This window comes from Pipistrellus kuhlii, unplaced genomic scaffold (assembly GCF_014108245.1).
Source record: "Pipistrellus kuhlii isolate mPipKuh1 unplaced genomic scaffold, mPipKuh1.p scaffold_m20_p_15, whole genome shotgun sequence".
Taxonomy (NCBI): domain Eukaryota; kingdom Metazoa; phylum Chordata; class Mammalia; order Chiroptera; family Vespertilionidae; genus Pipistrellus; species Pipistrellus kuhlii.
In genome coordinates, this window is record NW_023425460.1 from 24,038,885 (window position 1) to 24,062,242 (window position 23,358).

Genomic DNA, 23,358 nt, shown 5'->3' on the forward strand with positions numbered 1-23,358 from the left:
CGAGTTTAGAAATAAGGATATCAAGGCTAGGAGAAGGTCATTTATTTGCCTCTGACGTGAATGGAATTGAGAATCGAACCTGGGTCTGTTTGAATCTAAGGCCTTTACCTGCTAAACAGCAGCTCAAGCAGACGTGGCATAGCATCAACGCCTCGTTTTGTAGATGTGCGTGCCAGGTGGCTCTCTCGTCTTGATGCCAGCCATGCCCTGACAATTTATGCTGTCACACATATCTCTTGGTTTGTTTTCTCACACAGGTGTGCCCTTATTCCTGCCCACCCCCTGTAGGCAGCATTGGCAACTCCTGCCTTGAGTTCAGGATACATGTTTTTTGGTTGGCATTATAGTCTTGTAGTTATTGGCTAAGCACTTGACCCTGGAATCAGATTCAAATCACAGCCCTACTACTTACTAAGTCTGTGACCCTGGGAAAGTTGCCTAATTGCTCTCAATTTTTGTATCTGTAAAGTGGGGACAGTAACAGTACCTAACTCACAGGTGAAGATTAAATGAGGCAAATGGCTTAGAAGAGCAAATGGTTCAAGTTAGCTGCTTAATAGAATTATTCAAACTTGGAAGAGTTCACTGAATGTTAATTATGGCTAACAACGTAACACAATTAGACACAGCCCATTACAATCTCTAGTATCCTGACTTTGGTTCAATTCTTTGACTATCGTGAGTGCTTACTATATGTCACACACTGTACAAAGGGTCATGGAAACAGTGAAGAATAAAATCCTCAGGAAATGGATGGCGTGGTGGGCAGTCAAACATATAAACAGATCCCTTCAACTTACTGTACCAAGAATACGGGATTTATTCGGAGTCTGGAGATAGGTACGGTGATTAACCTGCCTGTGCAAGGAAGGAAGAGCAGGAGCCAGGTACATGCAGAAAGATGCATGAGGATTTCTAGGCAGAGAGAGTCCATGCGAAGACATAAAAGTGGGAAATAATAATATGGGTGAGAGAACCTATGAGCAATTTGCTGATGTTAGAATATATAATTTAAGCTAGGAAATGAGCAGGAAAAAAATGTGATGCTATGGATTTTATTCTGCAGGTCACGGTGGAGTCACTTTGATGCGTGTGTTCAAGAAGAGTGGTCGGATTGGAGCAGGGGGACTAGGTAGAAGGCTATGGAGAGACAAATAGTCCAAACTAGAGCAGTCAAGGTAGGATGGAGAGGAAGGGGTGCATTAGAAAAATATTCAAGGGGTGAGCTGCAGGGCCTGTAGCTGAATGGAGATGCTTCAGTAAGTGCTGAGTTAACATGCCCCTCCTGTGGGAGTTCTCCTTTTAGAGGATAATTCTTTTCCCATGTTTTCAGAAGGATCCATTAGACCATTAATTGTATAGGTTCCTAATGTCCATTAGAGAAACCACCTGAGAAGTTGAAGCCAGCTCTAAGAAGTCAGCTTTAAAAAAAGATAGCAGAGATAGGATGGCACTTAGGGTCTCCACATCTCAGTGTCCCAATCGGTAAAGTGGTACATGTCCCATTGGATAGACATAAGGATTAAATTAGCCAAAGCCTTAATAACAGTGCCCATCATCAAACAAGCCCTCAAAATAGGAAAGCTGCTGTCAGTATTGTTGTGACTGTTACTCATTTTATAGCACAGCCTCATGAATCTGACTACCTCGTTCCAACCAAGCTCTATGAAATTGAAAACACACGCACACACACACACACACACACACAACAACTTAATTTCATTAAGCTTCAGTTTCTTATCCGCAAAATGGGAACAATGATAGACAATTTAAAAAGTCTATTTTGCCTAGCTAGCATGGCTCAGTGGTTGAAAGTTGTCCTATGAATCAGTATGCCCAGGTTGTTGGCTTGATCCCCAGTGTGGGGCATGCAGGAAGCAGCTGATCAATGATTCTCTCTCATCATTGATGTTTCTCTCTCTCTCTTTACATCTCCCTTCTCTGAAATCAATAAAAAATATGAATAAATAAATAAATAAATAAATATTACCTATCTCAAAGGCTTGTGGGCAGACTGAATGGAATGTGTACCAGACACGTAGCCTAGATCCTGGCCCAGAGTAAAAGCCAGGAAATGTAAGCTACTGCTGTATTTCTTATTGTATGCTATAGGTATTTTTTGTGTATGTAATATTTCACTTTCCTTGCATCTAGTACAGTAGGTGATCTGTTTTCTATATTAAAGATGAAGAGATTGAAACATGGGGAGGTTAAATGCTTTGTCCAAAGTTATCTAACTGACCTGATAGAAGCTATTCCATTTAGGACACCTTGATTGGATGTAAGGGAAACACTGAAGGAGAATCAAAGTTGATTTTAGTTTTGTTGTTTCCCCAAACAACTATTTAAATGGAAACCTGGATGAGGAACAGAATTTAAATGGGGGTTGTGTGCATCATCAGTACATTCATATGTTTGTATAGGTATGCGTGTGTGCCTGTGTGTTTGTGAGAGAGTGAGACCGCAGAGATAGAATCCAAGACTTCAGTCTTGGATATGTTAAGCTTGTGATGTCTTACAGACATCTTTGTGGTATATTAACAAAATAGTTGATTATACAATCCTGTCTTTAAGGAAGTCTGGAATGGAGATAGGAATCTGGCAGTTGTCAGCACAGAGATGGTATTTAAAGTCATGTGAATGGGTGAGATTTACCAGAGCAGGAAAGTATAGAAATGGAAGAGCAAAAGGCCCAGGCTAAACCAAACCCAGAGCATGTCAAAGAAGATAAATAATTGCTATAAAATGCACCAGAAGGAAGGGCCAGTGGGGAGAACCAGAGGGCAAAACACTGCCAGGAAAGTGGGCGTCCTGGGTCTACCTCACTTTTGCATGGCACATTGGTGCTATATGTCACCCATTTGGCACTATGGTATATCCTGCATTGGGGGTTATTTCTCTTTTTGTGTATTGGACACTTTCTGTGTTGAGACCTCTGATCCCCAGGGACTGGGGCTCTGTCTGTCCTTTGGAATTCCCCATAGCAGGCACGGCACTTGACCTTGAAGTGATACTCCATAATGTTTGGAAATGATGATCTGTGCTCACTATTGTCATAGAAAAAAGATGGTGTTCAGCAAAAGATAGCTGGTTTGGAAAAAAGAAAAAAGAAAAAAGGAAAGTGTGCTCAATCCCAGGTTGAAAGGCTCATGAACACCAGAATGAAATACATTATCTGACCAAAGGGAAGACTTTTTAGGAGTCATTTTAAGAGCATGAACTGGCTGTAGCTCATAAGACCTAATATAAGCCAGACAGATTAAAGAAAAGATATTCAGAATCTAAGAATTTCATTGAGTTGGGGTTCAGGTGGAGAGGGTAGCTTTGACCAGAAACACCAAGGGCTTATATCAGAGGCTGAACAGGAAAGAACAGAGTGTTCTCAGAGGGGGGATGAGCTCATGGTGGCTGCTGGTGTGAAATAAAGAGGAAGTAGCTACGTAACCCTGGCTACATGCTGACCCAAAGTCATGGCATTAACTGATTCTCAAGATATCCTACATTGATGTTTGGCATGAAGTGCTGATGTCCTGCTATAAGGTTCTTTGGGAGAGAAGTGTAGCCCTGGGCTAGGAGGCCAAACCCTGATCATCCATCCATTCATATATTCATTTATATTTAATTTGCAGTTGCTATATGCCACATCCTTTGGATATAGTAGTGTAAAAGAAAAAAAAAACTTACCTAATTTCATGAAATTCTTATTCTAGTGTGGGTAGTTCGTCTATATATGAGAACAATAACTACAGAAAGTTAGTGACTGTTGGAGCTCAGAGAGGGTCTTAGCACTAAATTCTGGAGGCATTTAGGAAGTTCCATGTGAACTGGCTCTTAAGGGAGGAAGACTTTTTGCAAATGTAAAGGGATAGTGGTGAAGTGGTGGTTACTGGACGGTAATGGTGGTGGAGGGGCAATGATGGTAGTGGTGGTGGTGACGTTGATTTTGAAAGGAAGTGGTGGTGGGGGAGGATGGCAGTGATGAAAATGATGATGGCAGTAGTGTTGAGGTGGCTGTGGTGGTGTTAATGGTTTTGGTAATCATAGAGATAGTGAAATACAAGTATAAACCAGGCAGAGGCCACAGCGTGTCCATGATCACAAAGTCATGAAATAGTTCACTGAGTCCCAAAAGTTCACTTGGTAGAGACATTGCAGGTAAGAAGGACAGGTGGGTTTGAGCCAGATATAAGGGCCTCAGGGGCCAAGATGGACCCATTTTTATCGCAGGTTTAAGTGAGACTTGGTTTGCTTTGATTTGTAGGGAGAGAACTGGCAGTATTGTAGCAGGGTTGAAGGAGGGTGACATCTCCTGTCATAATTGACATTCTTATTTTACAGTTATACCACAACAAAAGGGAAGGGTCAGAGGAGTGTCTGGAATATGCACAAATCTAGTTAGATCCAACATCCTAGAGAAGGAAAGAATGTTCCCCTTCAGGCAAGATAATATTGAAATCATTTATGTAATTGTTTGCATCTACTCAGCATTCATTAGTTCCCTTACTCATTCCAAATATTTTTATTGCATGCTGAAAAGTTCAATGCCTTAGAGAGAATGGTCAAAAAGAACAGTAAGTAACTCCCTCAGCTCTCAAGGAGTTTATAATTTCTTGGAGAGATAGGGTTGCGGGCTCAATTGAACCATGAACAGGAGGTGCCTATGTGCCATTCCTGACTTTGCAGATGAGATCTGTAATGTGTTCACTCAACACTTTCTTCCTGAGTCCTTACTGTGTGGATGGTACTATATTGGAGGGTCATTAAAATAGCTTTTGCCCGCCAGGACTGGTTTGGCTCAGTGGATAGAGCGTCGGCTTGGGGACTGAAAGGTCCCGGGTTCGATTCCGGTCAAGGGCATGTACCTTGGTTGCGGGCATATCCCTGGAAGGGGGTGTGCAAGAGGCAGCTGATCGATGACTCTCTCTCATCGATGTTTCTAACTCTGTATCTCTCTCCCTTCCTCTCTGTACAAAATCAATAAAATATATTAAAAAAAAAATAGCTCTTGCCCTAAAGAGCAAGAAGTTTATAATCTGTGGAGGAAATGTCTCTATAGTCTTTATTTACATTATTTTTTTCAATATATTTTATTGATTTTTTTACAGAGAGAAAGAGAGAGGGATAGAGAGTTAGAATCACCGATCAGCTACCTCCTGCACACCCCACACTGGGGATGTGCCCACAACCAAGATACATGGCCTTGACTGGAATCAAACCTGGGACCTTTTAGTCCAAAGGCTGATGCTCTATTCACTGAGCCAAACCGGTTTCGGCTATTTATATTCTTTATGTTTATGTGTGTAGGTGGTGGAGAAGGGTTGACCAGATGGCTTTTCAAGGTCCTTTACAAATTTAATATTTTATAACAAAAAGATCCAAGATTTATAGAGAGCACTTGGGTTACAAATAAGCCCAAAATTTATACTAACTTTGCTAGATGCTTAAAAACTGCTTCACACACTCCCTCCCTCTAGTAAGTTATCTAGGATCTTTGTAAAAGGCTTATTTGTGGTAGACTTGTGCACGGTTGTCAGTTTTCAAACCTGAGTGCAGGGCACAGGACCATCCCCAGGAACTCAGGCTCCTGAGGCCATGGCTAAGCACGTAGTCATAGAATGAAAGACCCAGTTGTTCTGTCTTCATTCTGGGGAATGTGGTTTGAGTGACTGTGGGAACTTAAACTTTCTGACTTTCTGTGTAACCGAAATCTCAACCCCCAAGTGTGTCGGAGTGACTTCTCTGACACAGCACATGGAACTTGGCTCCCTCCTGATGTCTGTTTTTCTGGCTCTCGGGAGAAGAAATGGCCTAAACAATCCTCATGGGCCAACAGTTGAAAAAATATTTGTTTTGGTTTTGTGGAGCGCTTTCCTCATTAAAACGTGGACATTTTTTGAGGGGAAGGGAGATCCCCATTGTGTACATTTGATTCGTTTAGGCTTAACAAACCAATTGTTTTGAGGAGAGACTTTATGTCCAAGAGGGCTATAGAAAGCTTTACTGCCCTTTCCTTTCAAACAGGAAGTTGTATTTTGCCAAAAGTAAACACATGTGAACCGGGAAGGTTTGTTTAGTTTCTAACACTGACTTCAGGACCTGAGAATGGAGTCTGTGCTTGGCAAAAATGCCTTCCCCGGATCGCTCCGGGCCAAAATGTTCTCAGCTCAGGACCTGGCCTTTGCGCTCTGGTAAACATCCTCCTCTCACCAGCCCCCAGAAGTCCCCTGCCAAAGTCCCTCGGCGGCCCTGCTTACTTATCAGGAACATTCTCCAAGTGATGGCAACGTGGAAACAAACTTCCAGCGGGACGTAGCTTTCCGAAGAGGGGCCTGAGGTTTGGAAATCTCAGGGGACTTGAATGCAATGTAAGGTCCTTAGGCAGGCACGTGGCCCCTCTGGGTGCAGAAGTTTCCAGAAGGACTGTGACACTCAGCTACCGTGGTAGTGCTAAGTACTTCATAGGACTGACCTTACATAATCCTCCCACAGCCCTGGGAGGAAGATTGCTGTTATCTGTGATTTACAGATGAGGGAACTAAAGCTTAGGAAGGGTGGAAAAAAAAAAAAAATAGCTCAAGTTCACACAACTAGTTAAGCAACGAAATCCCTTGTTTCTGCCTTCTGGTATGCAGACTTGAACTAGTTCAAGATCAAAATCGGAACTCCAGGAAGTTACAAAATGTTTAGAAGAGGGAGACCCGCATGATTCAGGTGAAGAACAGTGAAAGACAGTTTACTGTTAGTCCAGGCTAGTTGAGCGCGCAGCGTTTGCTGTTTTGAATGAATAAGTTGAACACTGAACCGCTCTTGTTCCAGGAAGGACTTAAGACAGCTCATAAAAATTCCCATGCGGGAACCTCTGAATTGGTGGAGACTGTGAGGTCTAGAGGCATCTGTGATGATTCTCAGAGGAGGGCCTCTGGTTTGCCCTCCTCTAAGCAGGAATTAGGCGAGCAAGACACGTTTCAGATCTGGGGAGTCAGAATCAACTATGTATTTAGGGGCCTTGCACTGGAAGCTACTTCATGAAAATGTTCTTAGTACCCAGGGTGTCTTGCCTTGGGCCTTGGTATTGTACTCTCTGAACTCTTATATGCTTGAGAGATATTTTATCCACCTAAACATACCCAAAAAAATAAATAAATAAAAATAAATAAATTGGCCTGTGATGTAATCCACCACTCACAGGTGGTGGCAAAGCTGGTTATATTGGACCAGAAATCCACCCTCTCCCCATCTTCTCTCCCATCCCGAGCCAGTTTTCCACATCCTAATGACGCTGATCTTGCCATGGCTCCAAAAACAGCTTACTGCCTACGTGCATTTTCCATTGTACTTTACAGACATTTTCATTAATCCTTACAACTGCTCTCTTATGCTAAGGAAGATGAGGCCCACTTCCCAGCTGAGAAAACTCAGTCTGAGAGATATTCAGATTCTTGCCCAAGGCTGTAAAACTTACTGATGATCAAACCAACTGATTAGAAGACACAGGTCTGATGACCAAAGCCCATGTTCTCTCCACTACACCACACCGTCTCCTTGGAACAGAATGAAGACTTCCCAGATGGTTTTTAGCTGGCATTCTGGATCTGCCGAAAACCCTTCCGAGATGCTAACAGCGGTAAGTCCTGCGGTGGTATGGGAGACCTGAACAGTTCGGTGTGTTTTCATTGATTCCACCAAACGGGGACACAGACCTCTGGCTTCCCTCGTAGAACCCCGTGTTTGAAGTGTCTCTGTTTTCTTCATTCAGAAGAACAGATCAGCATCTCTCATGCAAGGCCTGGCTCCGTGCCCATCTCACTTTTGCAATGAGTTTAGCAACATCTGCTTTGCCCATTAAAGTGATTTTTCTCTTCCTGGCCCCGAGCCTGTGTGCTTGCTGCAATTGATTACCAGCAATTTCCTTCCCAAACCAAAGGGTTCAGTGAACTCTAAATTGAATTGTTGCTCACTAGTCTCCCTCGGACCAGTGCATATGGCTTACGTGCAACACAGTCAAGCCACTTAGTTCCCCAATCTCCTGGTTAGACGCAGGGGAGGGCCAGGGGAGGGACATTTTCCATTTTTGTACACAGTGGCCTAGGGCTGCGGTCATCTCTGGGTTTCTCAATTTCAAACCTGAGTGGGAGGGGGTGAAGTCACCTTGCTTCCAGCAAGGCTGTCGCCGTGTTCAGGCCAACTGTGGCACTGGTGGCCTCAGAGGTAGCTGACTGGAAGGCTCACCTGAGAAAAACAATCTCTAGCTCTATAAGCTAAAATAAAGATGTCAAGATGAGGTGCATCACTGTACCCCTTGGAAGGAAATTGTGGGTCTTCCTATGTGGCTCAGGCAACTTTTCTTTATAAAAAAAAAAAAAAATATATATATATATATATATATATATATATATATCAATATATATCTATATATATATATCAATATATATCAATATATATCAATATATATCAATATATATCAATATCTATCTATCTATCTATCTATATATATATATATACACACACACACACACACACACACACATATATATAATTGATTTTTGACAGAGAGGAAGAGAGAGGGATAGAGAGTTAAAAACATCGATGAGAGAGAATCATCAATCAGCTGCCTCCTGCACACTCCCCCACTGGGGATGTGCCCACAACCAAGGTACATGCCCTTGACCGGAATCGAACCTGGGACCTTTCAGTCCGCCGGCTGACGCTCTATCCACTGCGCCAAACCGGTTTCGGCTCAGGCAGCTTTTCTTAATAAAGCAAAGCCCCCATGAAGCAGAGCCTGAGCATTTGGCCTGCTGCTCCTGGATTGGTAGTCTCGTAGTCATCCTTTAAGATGCATCCAAATGTCACCCTCCAAAGAGCCGGCCCTGAATGCCACAGCCTCATCGCTTTCACGTGCTTTGGTCACCACACTTTCCACATTTCATTGCATTTGTCTGCTTTGTACATGGGTTCTTCACCAATCTGTGAGCTCCTCAGAGCGGGGACCCCAGTCCCCACTCACCCCTGTCTTTCCAGTACCCAGTACAGGGAAGTAACACAGAGTAGGCCCTCAATACAAGGAGAAGATTTAAAATGAGTACTTCGCTCTGAGCTGTTCCTGAAATGTCTCCCCCTCTCCCCCCCACAGCTGTGGCAGATTTACAGAAGGACAGTGAGGACTAGTGGGTGATTTAGAGAAGTGGAAATCAGGAGTCTCCTCCATCACAGCGTCCTAAAAAAAATGTGAAGAGAACCCAACACCCATTACTAACCAGACTGCTGCTGCTGATCGATGCCCTTCTTTTAAAGCTAGGTGTCTAAAAGAGAGAGAGGGGACACATGACTCAAGCCAGGAACAGTGACAATTACCTGAAGTCGTTTGAGTCGTTGCATTTTCTGTTTCTTTGAGAAGATGTTCCCCCACTTCCACCAAGACTGCTGACAGCAGACCCACCTGTCTTCTGAAATGATTACCAAGAACAGGGCTGCTCAGACCCTCTTGTTGCACACGTCTTTCACACACACCCCTGGCCTCGAGCTCAGGGCTCTTTGCCTTTATTTCTGGGAGAGATCTCATTTATGCTGTTACTAAGTGAGAAGTATTGGAAAGACCACAGTATCCTAAAAAGTACAGTGTGGCTTGAGGCTGGGAGACCCATACCCCCCCCCCCTCCCTTTTTTTCTTTTTAATATATTTTATTGATTTTTTACAGAGAGGAGGAGAGAGGGATAGAGAGCTAGAAATGTCGATGAGAGAGAAACATCGACCAGCTGCCTCTTGTACACCCCCTACCGGGGATGTGCCCGCAACCAATGTACATGCCCTTGACTGGAATCGAACCTGGGACCTTTCAGTCCACAGACCGATGCTCTACCACTGAGCCAAACCAGTTTCAGCAACCCATACCTCTTCACCAAGTAGTTTGGGAGCTGAACCCCCAGAGCTTTAAGGGATCCCTAGGGTTCTTAGCTTCCAGAGAGGCCTTCGGTCTTTCTTTACAGGGCCAAATTTACAGGTGGCCCTGTAAATCTACAGAGGAAACCGGTTCGTAAACTTCCAGGGAAACTTCGCTGGTCCTCACATGAAGATACGTAGCTAGGGAAAGGGCATTGAACATTTTTTTTTTTTTTTTTTTTTTTTTAAAGCGTTGAGAACCTAACAGAGGAAAGGCTGGGGAAATGTGCCAATGCCTGCCCTTCCTCTTCACAATCATGTATCAGACACAATTAAGCCTGCTACCCTTTCCTTTTCCAGTCCCTTGCAGCAGAGAGATGGGACCTCAGCTAGCCACCACCCACCCCCCAACCCCCAACCCCATGCAATAAAAACACCACGGGCTGTGCTTAGTCATGCTGTTTCGGTTCTGCTGCCAGTCACCCCAGCTGCTGGGATGTAGTGCATGTTCTTCCCCTTTCCAGAGAGTCTGACTCCAGTTGAACTGGATTCTCTAAGAGAAAATGGATCACTCCGACATCCAATTTACCGAGCCCACGCTTAATCTGAAATTCCAGACTGAACAAATTGTTAGGGCTAGGGATGTGCTATAGTTTATCCAGAGCTAACCAAACCTCCTCCACAATCAAATCACCACCATTGCCACCTAATTGGCAGTTCATTGAAATGAATGCTTATCACTAGCAGGCACTGTGTAAGCACTTAGCATACTCGGTTTCATGTTGCCCTCACAGGTCTTCATGGAATGGGTTTTATAAACCCATTTTACAGAGCAGGACACAGAGACTCTGAGAGTTTAGAATTCTTAGGCAACAAGTATTTGTTGAGACTATTGGGCGCTGTGCTAAGTGCTGGGGATAGAGTGATAAATGAAATAAACACAGTCCTGTCTTTAGGAAATTTACAGTTAGCTAATAAGTGTGGCATAGCCAACACTAGAAATTCTGTTGGCCTGATTCTAAAGCATACTTAAACTCTACATATAGTTTCTCATAGTCTAAGACACCCCTTGGGGGTATCTGCCTGAAAACTCAGTCAGTTCATCATGGATATTGGGCATGTTGAACCTGAACCGAGTGTATCTTTCTAATGTTACACCATCATGAGGTGTAAACTCACTTGGGTAAGGACCGTATCTGTCTTCTTAAAGGCATACAGCTGTCCCCAAATAAATCTGTATTGGATGAGTGAGTACCAGCCTTAGCATTTTGGGTTTGGGATTTCTGCCTCAGAATGTTCCCCCTAGGCTTACAGTGAAAGCAAATTAAAACCCATGTACTGTGACAGGCCATAGAGGAAGTCTTTGAGTGCTTTTACATGCAGCGGGTGTAATTCTTTCTCTCTCTCAGTTTTCACACACCCTCACACTTCCTGCTCTTTCCTGGGCCTGGAAGCGGAAGTACTGAAACACTGAGACAAACTGTTCTTACGGTTTTCTGAGGCTGGCTGAAACCAGGAAAGGCAGGAAATCAGAAAGCCAGCGCTCTCTGGGGTCTCTCTGTCCAGGAGACAAGGGCTGGCTCTTAGGAGCCTTGCCCATGTTTCCACTCCCCCTGCAATCTGGTTGGGTTCAGCAAGATCAGTAAAGGAGCTGATCTTGGCTGCAGCATCATTGTTCAATGGCACGCCTATTACTGTTCTTTGGACTCCATTTTCCATCTCTAACTGAAAGGATATGTCTTTAATGGGAGACATGCTCATATTTATTTTCTGATTATAGATTTGTGTACACACTAATTTATGTCTTCATCCAACATATATTTACCAAGTGCCTATTACAGGAAACAAAGTAAATGAAATAAACAAAATATGTATTACGTTAGGTGAAATTGCTATGCCAGAAACGAACGTAAAGAGAGGGCGGGGGAGTTTGGGAGTACTGCAACTTTAAGTGGGGTTGTTAGGAAAGAAGGTAACATTTGAGTGAAGGCCTGAAGGAGTAGAGGCAGCAAGCCATGTGGAAATGGGGAAGGAGGATTCTAGTCAGAGAAAAGAGCCAGTGCAGGTGTCCTGATGCCGGAAGCTGCCTGAGGTGACCCCGGAAGAGCAAAGCTCTCAGCATTGATGGAGCACAATCAGCAAGAGGAAAAGTAGAAGGAGATATAGTCAGAGAGGAAATGGGGTTAGTCTGCATAATGAGGGCCTTGAGAACAGGGGTTAGTGACTTTCTTAGGCCATTGGCCATACCACCAGTTAAGTGGAGAAGGTAGCCAGCCTAGTCTTTGTGTGCCTTCCGGCCGCATGTCTTCTGGAGTGTCTAGGGGAAAGTTTGTTTCCTTGCTTTTTCCAGTGTCCAGAGGCTGCCCACAGTTCTTGGCTTGTGGCCCTCTTCTTCCATCTCCAAAGCCAGCAACATCACCTTTTTATGATCCTTCTTCCATCATCAGTCTCTCTCTCTGACAGTAGCTAGGGGAAAAAAATCCACTTTTAAGGAATCATGTGATGAGCTTGGACCTACCAGATGGTCTGTAACTTTAATTATATTTGCTAAGTTTGTCTAGAAATGTGTATGTGTGTGTGTGTGTGTGTGTGTGTGTGTGTGTGTGTGTGTGTATACTAGTATGCTGAAGTTACAGGCCAAGGTAAACACTTGTAAGTAACGTAATACAAATATACATGCCTTCGGGCTTCGAGAGAAGAATGTGGTGAGGAGAAAAGAACAGAGTAAATGGAAAGAACAGAAGATCAAGAGGATGATCCTTATTTTAGAAGAGAAAATAAGTGGCTTCCTATATGTATATTTTTACATGCAGATCTAAGCCTAGCAAAAAAATCAAGATGAAATATATCACAAGGCAACGGCTCATTATATGTAATATGTAAATATTTGTATTACATTTATAATACATATTTTCTTTCTATATTACATGTAATTATCATATATGATTAATAAGAATAATTTATTATTGATATATATCAATCAGAGGAACAGGGGAAATCTAGTTGTCTAGTTATTCTTGAAGCCTCTATCCATGTTTCCACCTTTCATTGGTTCCCAGGTCCTAGATATTCTGTCTGTCAAGTCATCATTTTGGTCCCCCCCAATTCCTTCTTTCATTCTTGTCACCTCTATCTACTTCCAGCCCATTTGCAGGCTTAGTTTTCTCCAGTGCAACTCCAATCATGTTTCAAATTCTCCCACTTCCATGACATTAAATAAAATATCCGTAGTCTGTCCCTCAAGGCTGGTTATATTATAACCCCACCTAGTCATCTGCATGCATTCTACATCTTAGCTAGATAGACAGAGGCACTTTCTGACCTCACTTCTCCATCTCTGCACCATTGCTCAAGTGTTCCCCTTTCTCTGGAATGTCTCCCATCCCCCACTGTGACCATTTTTTGGGTCCTTGAAATTCTACCCTGTCTTTCCCGGGCTTATCTTAAATGACATCTCAAATCTCCATGAAGTCTTTCTTGACCTCGCCCAGCAGGCGTGACTTATCCCTCCTTTGAGCACCTTCTATGGGGACTTTGTACCTCCTCTTTGGAGCTTATCCCATTTTCCAGTTATTTGCGTGCTGGTCTTTTCTTTCCTACTAAATTATACTCTTTTTAGATCAGGGTCTAGGTCTCACTCTTCAGTTAAGTTCCCGTGGCATCAACACTCACTTAGTGCCTTCTGAATGGTGGCCGAGCTGTCAGCGAGGGCAAATGCAGTCAGAGCAGTGCTATTTACACGAGAGTTGCTTAATTCATTATTGTTGGGGTGAATGAGGGAGCAAATGCCCACTGAGGGGGAATGAGAATCCCTTCTGTTTCTATGGACCACGTGCATTTTTATTTTCACACTCGTTATCTCAGTGATTCCAAAAGGTCAGTTCTTTGAGGCACCTTTTCACAATCTTGGCTGTTTCTACATACCACCTCCAGTATTATTTGACTTCATTTCTTTAATTGACTATTTTTACCTAGCCTTGTCTTAAGCCATAAAATATATGAACATCCCGGGTCTGATATGATACTTACACATTAAATAATTACAAAACAATTAAAGTACAACATCTTCACTACATACCACTGCAAGGACTGCATTTGGGGAAATCCTACCTGAGACCCTGTTAGGTGAAAGGACTTGAGTAAGGACACCGAGCTGTCCTGTCTCTTTCCACGAGGCCAGTGGGTCAGCAAACTCATTAGACAACAAAGCCAAATATCAACAGTACAACAATTGAAATTTCTTTTGAGAGCCAATTTTTAAAACTTAAACTTCTTCTAACGCCACTTCTTCAAAATAGACACACCCAGGCCGTGGTATTTTGTGGATGAGCCACACATAAGGGGCCAAAGAGCCGCATGTGGCTCGGGAGCCGCAGTTTGCTGACCACGGCATTAGGCCACATGGCTTCCAAACACCAGATCTAGAAACAGAGCATATAGAGGCCATGATACTGTATGCTCCATCCGGACAGACACTATGCCTGTCCAGCTCAGCCCCGTATGGCAGGCACTCTGCAATTGTTTGTGGTGGAATCAACGTAGGACACAGACGTGCAAGCACACGTGCACACACCTACACACTCGCACCCCCACACTGGAATGTCAAATTAGTGGTTGCCAGTGTGTCGGTTCATGCTTGACATTCCTCCTCAGACTTGATTTAAGGGATGATGTTAATTTATCAATACCCCGACTTTTGCTGCAACAGTAGCTGTTCTGCTGGGGTGGCCCCGGGCTTGCTGCTTCCTCTGCCTCCTCCTTGGGGGCAGCTCCCTGGCTGCCGGGTCCACTCATATCTGCCACCGGCTCTGAAGCACTTCCCAATATGCAGGCACGAGAGCTGCTTCGTAATTCTACCCAGGCCCTCTGCAACACGCCGTGTCACCAGAGCATCTGTCTCTGAAGAGTCTTCACAGAAGAAGGCAATGGCTCTGAAGGGGTAGTGCAGGCAGGGAATGGGGCCGCGGCTGTGTCATTCAGAGCCGCAGAGCAGCTCCAAGCCTCTTCCTCTCAGCTCCTAGCCTTCCCCTCAAAAGGAAAGAGAACCCTGAGCCAAAGCCGGTTTGGCTCAGTGGTAGAGTGTCGGTCTGCGGACTGAAAGGTCCCAGGTTCGATTTCGGTCAAGGGCATGTACATTGGTTGCAGGCACATCCCCAGGAGGGCGCGTGCAAGAGGCAGCTGGTCGATGTTTCTCTCTCATCGACGTTTCTAGCTCTCTATCCCTCTCTCCTCCTCTCTGTAAAAAATCAATAAAATATATTAAAAAAAAAAAAAGAGAACCCTGAAATGATTTAATAACTTGGCTCACTGTTCGCTGTCACTTCACGCTAGGTCTGCATGGGACAAAGCTGATACTTGTAAGCTGGAGGGAGGTTGCACAGAGTGTCTCAGTGCAGCACTGTCTCTGCAGTGGGGTCTGCAGCAGTTGGACAGATTGCAGGAGGGGTTGCCTGGATGAAAGGGTGAGCTGTACCTACTGCACCTTCTCTTTCCCACCTGAGACACCAGTGCAGAAAGGAAATGGGGAGGGGAGACAGGATGGGAGGCCACAGGCTCTAAAAGGGGCAATACTTGTGGGCTTGGAGATCAGAAAGAGTGAAGTCCCAATCCCAGTTGCTCTCGGGGCCTGGAGCAAGTTACTTAACCTCTCTGTGCTTCGGTTTGCTCGCTCACATAGGAGGGGAAATGCCTGTTTCTTGACATTGCTCTCAACATGGCTATGTTGGAGGTAAAACATCTTATCGCAGTGTATGGCACACAGTACTCGAAATATTAGCACCCTTCTCTTTTTCCACCAAATACCACTGCATCATGTGTGACCAAGCTATTCCGGCATCATTCTCTCCTTCATGAACGTTTGTGATGTCTTCCAATACTATGAGCTACTGACACAAAATATGAAGGGACTTAAAAGTCTTTATGAAGCTGTGACTCCAAATGTGCTGCTTAATTGATTCTGTTGTGATGTTGGAGCCATGGACAGGACACTGAAGGTCTTTGGGGTGCTTTCTGGCTTAGAGAGTCTGGAATGTGGTTGTTTTTAATCTTACCTCATGAATTTGTATAATGTTCAAATTAGGAAACTTTTAAAAACAGAGTAAATTTATTTTATTTTTATTTATTTATTTATTTATTTATTTATTTATTTATTTATAATATATGTTATTGATTTTTTTACAGAGAGGAAGAGAGTTAGAAACATCAATGAGAGAGAATCATTGATCAGCTGCCTCCTGCACACCCCCCACTGGGGATGTGCCCACAACCAAGGTACATGCCCTTGACTGGAATTGAACCTGGTACCTTTCAGTCCGCAGGCTGATGCTCTATCCACTGAGCCAAACCAGTTTCAGCAGGGTTAATTTATTTTTAAAAATAATTTGTAAAATTATTTTCAAAGAGAGAGAGAGGGAAAGGGAGAGAGAGAAACATCAATGATGAGAGAAAATCACCTATGAACCTCTTTTTGCATCTCTCCCCCCTCCCCCCCCCCTCCCCGCCCCAAATGGGGATTGAGCTCACAACCCAGGCATGTAACCCAACCAGGAATTGAACTGTGATCTCCTGGTTCATGGGTTGACAGTCAACCACTGAGCCACATTGGCCGGGCTTAATTTTATTTTTTTAATTAAAAATTTTAAATTTCAAAATCATTAAATTTTTTTCAGTTACAGTTGATAAACAATATTATATTACAGGGGTATAATACAGTGATTAGATATTTATATACCTTACAAAGTGATTCTGTCTCTTGACAACTCTATTCCCAAACTAGGAAGCTTTTCAGAAAAAGGGTGCTGTTCGCCGGGACCGGTTTGGCTCAATGGATAGAGCGTCTGCTTAGGGACTGAAGGGTCCCAGGTTCGATTCCGGTCAAGGGCATGTACCTTGGTTGCGGGCATATCCCCAGTAGGAGGTGTGCAGGAGGCAGCTGATCGATGACTCTCTCTCTCATCGATGTTTCTAACTCTCTATCTCTCTCCCTTCCTCTCTGTATAAAAATCAATAAAATATATATTAAAAAAAAAAAGAAAAAAAAAGAAAAAGGGTGCTGTTAAAAATTACAACTGGACACTAGATATCAATTAGCACTGTTTGGGGCAAGTGGGGTTTATTTTTATCCTAATTAGGGTACACACTTTGGTCCCCAAGCTCTGTGCAAGGTGTAAGCCTCATGGTTACCTGGTTTCCTTGCATTTTGAATCATGTCAATTCTTTCTTTGGCCAGTGGCTCTCATTATGTAGGTAAGGATCTTCCGGATGAAAGGTTTAAAACGCATGGCACAGCGCACATGTAAGTAGCATGTCTGATATATATATATATATATATATATATATATATATATATATATATATATATATATTTATCTCAAGACAAATGAAAGCCAGAGGGTGAGCCAACCCAGGGTCCAGATCATCTTGCAGCACCCCCACCCCCACTCACACACCCTCTGGTTCTCATAGGCCTGAGCCTCCATGGCAACCAGCTGTGGAGGGAAGTAAGAGGCCGGGGAAAGGCCAACCAGCTGCGACTCCCAGATAACCCAGGCCAACTTTGACATCTGTTCGTGGTCTCAGTGGCGGACTCTGACGTTCCAGACTCATAAGGATAGAAACTGAAGGGAGAACTTTCATCACTGTGGTCCTCAGGTACCAAGGGGGCCTCTCAGATGTCTCTAGGAGTCAGGATACTGCAGCATCTGACCCAATGGGGGACGGGATCTTGAAAGCAGACACAGAAGCCTGACTATGATCTTGAAAGAGGCCCCCAGAGATGTGGGAGGGAATGAGGAAGGAGCTCTGGGTTTCTAGTCAGCAGATCTGGGTTTTCTTTGATGCTATAGAGGACATTTAGTGTCCTCACATGGAAATTGAGGATAAACTACCTTTAGTGTCTGCTACCCAGATTCATGGGGAAGATGCAATGAGATAATGGACATGGAAATAGCCTATAAACTATACGTATAAATGTCAAGTGGCATCCCAAATGAAGATCCTGAATTCCACCCTCTGAATTTACAGAAGAAAATCTGGGACCCAGGGAGATGGAGTCTGGCTCAGTGCGAACCAGTCCTTTTATGGAGAGGGATGGCGATGGCATGTGGGTGATGGGGTCGAGGTTGACTAAGAAGGTAAAATTTAAGAAAAATAGAACACCGTGGACAAATCAAGGAGGCAAAAACATTTTCAAGGAAGTTCACTTAAATCTGGGCTAGATGAGATGAGAAAAGTGATTCTGTGATTATTTTTTCAGGTCGGAGGATCTTGCTCTTGGTCATGGACATTAACTGGAATTGATTTCAGCTGAATCTTTTCATCTTGAGGCTTGAGGCTAGAGCTGATTCTGTGAGTAATCTACCCATGCCATTCTTTTATTAAAAATGCTCCTTTAGCTTGACGACCCCCTTCTAACACTAACATGGGTGAGAGAGGTCTGGCGAGTTTGGAAAAGAATATGAGGGTCAGAGAGGATCTGCTTTGAAAAGGAGAAGGTTGAGGCAGCTTAGTAGAGCAATTAAGAGCACAGACTTTCGAGCCAGACCGCTGGGGAAGAACCTCAGTTTTGCTGCTCACTAGCTGTGCCACCTTGGGCAAGTTACTTAACCTTCCTCGGTTTTCCCATCTGTAGAATGAAAATATGAACAGTACTCACATGCCAGGATTGATGTAAGGCTTAAGCAAATTAACATATTTAAAATGCTTAGAAAGGTCTCTGGCACACATTCAACTCTACTCACTTGTTCATTAAATAAAAATAAAATGTCTTGTGTATAAAGGATGGACATGCATTAATTAGGCCATGGAAATGTCTCAGAAAGAACATGAGCTTTGTCATCAGACAGACTTATATTTGAATACTAATTCCACATCCTTTTCCTATCAACATTTATATTTTTCTAATTATAAAATGCATATGTGTTTATATGTAGTAGAAGTTATAGAAAATACAAAAAGCCAGCAGGAAGGAAATAAAGACCAACCCTAATGCTACCACAGGGAGATGGTCACCACCTAATATTGTTGGCAATGATGTCTGCATTGGGGTCCTCTGTTTGCATATTCCTCAGGGAGATCCAGGAATCATTTGAGGGCAAGGAACTATGACTACCTAGTTATAAAAAAATTTTTTTTAAAACAATGATGAGACCCTTGATATGTAATTCAGAGCCTTTAATCGATGCACTTTTTACAGCTCTCTGTTCCCGACTTCCAGGGGCTCAGTTTTCCAGTGATACAGCATGCCAAGCATTTAGATCGCAACTCATAAATTTCTTCTTCCAACTTCCCTGCTGTAATTACTTGGCCGCCCACATCATTATTGCCAATTGCCAAGTGCGGCCAGTGAGTGACAGGTAGATTATTTGCGCCTGATGTGGGTCACACTTTTGCTAGGTCTGAGAGTTTTTCTTTAATGCTGTGCTAGAAGGCCATAGATGGGTAGCAGAGTAGGAGTAACAGGAGAAATCTACTGGGTGATGATTTGGCAGCCTGAGGAAAGTTGTAAATTAGGCTGTCAGAGGGGAACTTTCTGGCAAACTCAATGAACAAACACAAGGTGTGAGGTGGCCAGAACTCATAATAAGCTAACTTTCTCTCTCACTGGTGGTTTCCTCTTGTTGGTCTTTTTGGTGAAGTGGTTAGACGTGTTAACTATCACCCAAACAGAATCTGAACTGCTGTGGGGTTGGGGATAGTGTGGTGGCCAACAGCAGTAAAGAGAGGACTGCAATGTACAGGTTCACAGTCCGAGCAGTGTTCCGTGGGCTTGGACACTGGTTGATGGCATAACCCAGTGGTTTTCAATTGGTGTGCCACAATACACGGGTGTGCTGCAAGGATTTTTAACACATGCAGTACCTGACTGTTTACTCAGGGCACTGACCTTCTTTCCTTTAGGTTGTCAAATAAAAATTAAATGACAACAGCCAATACAACAATAGCCACCTGGTGTGAATGAATCAAAATTATACTTTTTTTTTTTTTTTTTGGTCAGAATGGCAAAAAAAAAAAAAAAAAAAAAAAAAAAAAAAAGAAAAAAAGAAAAAAAGAAACTCAATATATTTTTTTGATGTGTCACAGAATTGTAGTCATTAATTTATGTGTGCCATGAATGAAAAAGGTTAAAAATTGCCGGCACAACCAAATCTATTTGTGGGCACTATCCATGAGCAATGACACACAAACTAGGTTTCCCTGTCATTTTAGTGACTTTAGGGATAGTTCTGAACACCCCACTTTGTTTCCAACTTCACAGAAGGGGAGGGCCTATGATATAAAATTATGACATTGATATTATAGAAACTTTAAGAAGGTTTTCTCTCTCTTCTCCCATTTAGTGGACAAAGAAGGCCTCGCTATGTATGGTCAATCCACTTGTGTAAGTTAACCTCCCTATGGGAGCCTCCTTCTTTAGCCTGTATAACAGCAATTCACACCGATGTCTGACTTAGGGATGCATCTACCTCTCCCACAAAAGCCTTTGTCAACATGGCCACACCTACTTTCACTAGTGTGACCAAGCATTTTGGTTCGCCTAAGGCACTAATAGTTCGTGATACCACTTGTCCCAAGCAGTAAGTTTTCATAGAGCCCCACCTCATTCTCAGAAGTATTCCAGTGAGGATAATAAATTATATGCCACTTCGTCCCCAACGTGAATGAAATCAGGGAGGAGCATGCCCATAGACAGGCCTACCTCCCTTTTCATATGGTTGCTTCGCTCAGAAACATTTCCAATGCTTCTGTCTGTAAGACTCTTGGCCTAAGGTCATGATCTGACTTCATTTCTCCAGCAATATTCCTCCCAGCCTCTTAGCATATTATTTTTCAAACTTTTTTTTTTTCTGCAGCAGAATCTGTTTTTTTCAGATGAGAAGGTAGAGGCTCCGATATTTAAAATAGATGAAGTGGAGCTTTTCCTGGTTGAAACACAGTGGGAGCTCTATTGATCCTCATGTCGTTGTCGAATGCAGATTTAAATCCCCTGTAGGAGCTTATGCTACCACCAATTTAAAGTGTTGCCATTTTATAGGATGAATATTTTTGTACTCTAGAAAAGTTAGGTTAGTCATACAGTATTTATTTAAGCTTGGCAAAGGTTAATAATTCGGTTCTTAAAAAAATATCATCCTGTGTTCAGCTTCTATTTTCAGTTAGGCTAATCGTGTGGTCTTGATTTTTCAAACCAATTGGGCTTACTTCGTTGTTCTCCCATAGAATATGGTGGAGGAACAATCATGCCAACCACAGATCCCCTGGGTCCTGGTCATGGTAATTCCCTGATCTCACCTTTCCCTTGGGGGCCCTTTAGCTTAATTCTGGATTTATGGCTTCTCCTCTGTAACCTGACCCTTTGTCTGTGAATTGAAATGCTATTCCAGCAGACTTATTTTTCTGTTTTTCTCCTCAACTCTTCAGCAGACCATCCTGCATCTTTCCTTTTGTTTTAATCCCCAGGCTGTTTTAAAGTTCCTTATGTCTTTCAAAATGCCTCCATAGACCCTACCATACACATCACTGCATTAAAATCCTTCATTCACTGAATCTCAGGAGTCTCTTCCAGTTTTATCAGCTCTATTACTTTAGACATCCTGGCCAAATACAACCTTTCATCAGAAATAGCCACATATTTCAACTACAGTTACTCACCAGCCTGACGACCTCCATCAATTCTCAATGATTCTGGGGATATGGTTATTTTTCTTGGCACAGACCCAAAAACATTGAGGCTAGAATTTAATATTAACCTGGTCTCCCTTGGATGTCATTAAGAGGATTTAATTACTGAAACACTAAAGGATATTGTCATAACATAGCAATTTCACTCAACATGGCTTCATGCCCAAGACCATTGTGACAGTCGCATTTTAAAGTTCTAGTGTCCTGGGGAGGGTCATATGGGGGGGGGGGGGCGTGCAGAGGGCCCAATCCGCAATTTATTTGTTTTTTGTTTGTTTATTCAAAAATAGTTGGAATGAAGTGGGATTTCTGACAGATAATTTGAAGTACTAGTCATTATTTCTAGATGTACAGAAATATTTAAACCAAGGTGTTCTTCAATTTCTTCAATCAACTATTATATATTCAGGACATTTATAGAAAAAGAGCCATTCATACTTTAAAGAAAGTATGCATTCATATTTATTGCATATGTATACAGAAAGTTGCCTTGAATTTAAAGAGAAGGTAATTTTCATATTTTTAATAAATTTGTATTGCATAATTCCTCAGACTGAAATTTACACACTCTTATAGAAAAAAAAATCAAATAATTTCAAATTATAAAAAAGAGTCTTTCAACGTTGGCATTATTGACATTTTGGATCAGATTATTATTTGTTATTAGGGGCTGTTCTGTGCATTGTAGGGTTCTGTACCCACTAGATGCCAGTAACATCTTCCCCCTCTACCCAGTTGTGACAACCAAAAGTGTTTCCAGATATTCTCAAATGTTTGTTGCAGAGAAAAATCACTCCTGTTGAGAACCACTACCTTTAAAAGATGAGAAAAGATGCAAGAGAAAGATGCAAGAGAAAGAGTTGGAGATGGAATGGTCCATGGTGCAACAGTGACTGCAGCTCCTGTCCCCATCCATCAGCAATGATGAGGATCAAGTGTTGGCTCACTTGCTGAATGGGGCAACATGGAGCTACGAAGAGTTTCTTCCAACTGACCCTGGGACCTTGACTAAGTCTCAAATTTACTCCATATGGAAAGCAGGTAGTCTAAAATACTAAGTAGATAGTAATATTTTTTTGGGGGTAAAACTAATCATTTAGGAATGTGCTTATATCAGTTGGCTTTTGCTACTTAACAATTTGGTCCAGAGGTTGGTGACTAAAAAAAAAACACCCCACATTTATTATGGCTCACTCATTGGATTGGCTGGGGTTCAACTGGATCTGATGGGGCAGCTCTGCTTCTCATTGTAGGTCTGTGGGTTACCCGGGGCTGCAGCAATTGGCCAAGCTCTGCTCTCTGTCTGCCTCCTCCTCCTCCCAGGAATAGCGGGCTACTCAGGGCATGCTCACCTCATGGTGACACCAGAGGTTCAAGAAGATGAGCAAAACACACAGGAACTCCTGTGGCCTAGGCTCTGAACGGGTACTTCAGAGGTACTTCCTTCTCCTTCATTGTATAGGCCACTGTAAACCATGTGGCTGAACCCAAAGTCAAAGGGAGGGAAGAACAGATTCTGAGAAGAACATGGCAAAAGGGATATAGGGAGGAGTGAAGAACTGGGGTCAATGACACAATCCATTACAGATCATATATACTAGTATTTATTGATATTAGAGAAAGAGAGAGAAGAAGGGAAAAGGAGAGTCAGAAACATCGATTCAAGAGAAAAAGATCTATCAGTGCCATCCGCAGAGCCTTGACCAGGATTGAACCGGCAACCGGGGCATGGGCCCTGACCGGGAATGGAACCAGCAACCTTTCAATGCATGGGACGACACTCAATCAGCTGATCCACA

The 23,358-nt window shown here is 43.0% G+C and overlaps 1 long non-coding RNA gene across 1 annotated transcript in view; it reads left to right on the top strand.

Annotated features, from left to right (window-relative positions):
* LOC123652378 overlaps positions 1-22,612 on the top strand; it is a 39,077-nt gene extending 16,465 nt beyond the window's left edge. The window contains exon 3 of the long non-coding RNA XR_006741689.1: positions 22,320-22,612. This is a non-coding gene — a long non-coding RNA (uncharacterized LOC123652378). The remainder of the gene's footprint in view (positions 1-22,319) is intronic.
* The last annotated feature ends 746 nt before the right edge of the window (positions 22,613-23,358 follow it).